Below are 1,509 nucleotides of genomic sequence, written 5' to 3'. Positions count from 1 at the left end.
CTTCTTCTTCTTCTTCTTCTTCTTCTTCTTCTTCTTCTTCTTCTTCTTCTTCTTCTTCTTCTTCTTCTTCATTTCTAAATTTTATACAGAGCACCGGAGCATGCTCAGTTTGCCTTGTTTCTCCAGTCTGTTAATTTCTATCACTTCTCCTTCCTGTGTCAGTCTAACAACCAAATAAGGCTCTGGATGTGATTGTACAGACGGTTGCATCATGTGGAGGATCTTACCACGGGCAAGAGCACATCTGCACAGGAGTGAAACACTGCACAAAAAGAATCCCCTGTGGCATTGCAATTGTACGCCCAATCAGAGGAAGGTTCCCCCCCCAAAATACCCCTGGAAAGACCGCAAGCACTGAAGCTGGAGCTTTCCCCTTTTGTAGCATTCCAGTGATCTTGCTTTACACACACCCTTTCCTACAAGGAAAATGCAATGGTGTAAAAAAATTGTGGCAGGATATGAGCTTTCGTGAATCATTGAGAGAAGCATTCTTCATGAAACATCAGGTTCTGAATTATCTTTCCTGGTCTCACACCAGCCTCTATCTAGGAATCCATTCTTTCTCTAGCAACAGCGCAATGTCTTTTCGTTCTGGCTCTGCCATTCCATCTTTTGCTGCTTCCTCTCTTTTTTTCTTCTTCTGGTCTTTCGGAGCTGGTTTGCATTAAGCGGTTTGCTTAGCAGCTACTGGCTTTGGCCGGGATATTTTGCATTTTATTGTTTATTGTTGCTCTTTCATCCGGAGCCTGAGCTTTTGTTAAAACTGCAAAGAAGGGCACTTAAATTTTTTTTGATCAAGACGGGTAGCCGTGTTAGCCTTGTCTGTAGCAGCAGAAAAGAGGAACAATCCAGATTATTCAGGTATCTGAAGAAGCGAGCAGTGACTCATGAAAGCTCCTGCCCGGCCACAAATTTTGTTAGTCTTTTTGGTGCTACTGGACTCTTGCTCTTTTCTACTGCTACAGACAGACTAACGTGGCTACCCAGGGGTCATTTCGTAGAAAAAGAGGTGCAGGAGCTCATTAGCATAACTTATTAGCATAACTTATTTGCATATGCCACACCCCCTGACATCACCGGAAGTGTGTCAGAAGGCAACACCCACCGCTCAGGCTCCACTGGACTCTTTTGGATTGCTAGCTCTTGGGGGGGGGGAATGTGCAGATCTGTCCTCGCAGAGGAGGGAGAGCTTGTACCTGAATAAAACTTGGTCTTAAAGGTGCCACTGGACTGTTTCGGACCGGGGGGCCAGGGGGGAGCTCTGCAACTTGTTGGATTCTCTGGACTAGGTACTGCCAGGGAACCACGGAAAAACAGCAGAGCGCACAAAGGCTTAAACGCAGCAGAGCCTGGGGCTTGGTGTGGCAACAGACTTACAAAGTCACACGGAGTCAGCAGTCAGTTCTAAAAAAACCCTAAGTAACATTTATTAAAGGAAATACCTGGTTGAGAGTGCAGGTAAGAGATGGATACAGATTACCTATTCTAACTAGCTAGATGGTGTTGGAT

This window comes from Gekko japonicus, unplaced genomic scaffold, assembly GCF_001447785.1.
Source record: "Gekko japonicus isolate JY-2015 unplaced genomic scaffold, Gekko_japonicus_V1.1 scaffold2092, whole genome shotgun sequence".
NCBI lineage: Eukaryota > Metazoa > Chordata > Lepidosauria > Squamata > Gekkonidae > Gekko > Gekko japonicus.
The sequence above is the reverse complement of the archived record's forward strand: the minus strand, read 5'-3'. Positions refer to the sequence as shown.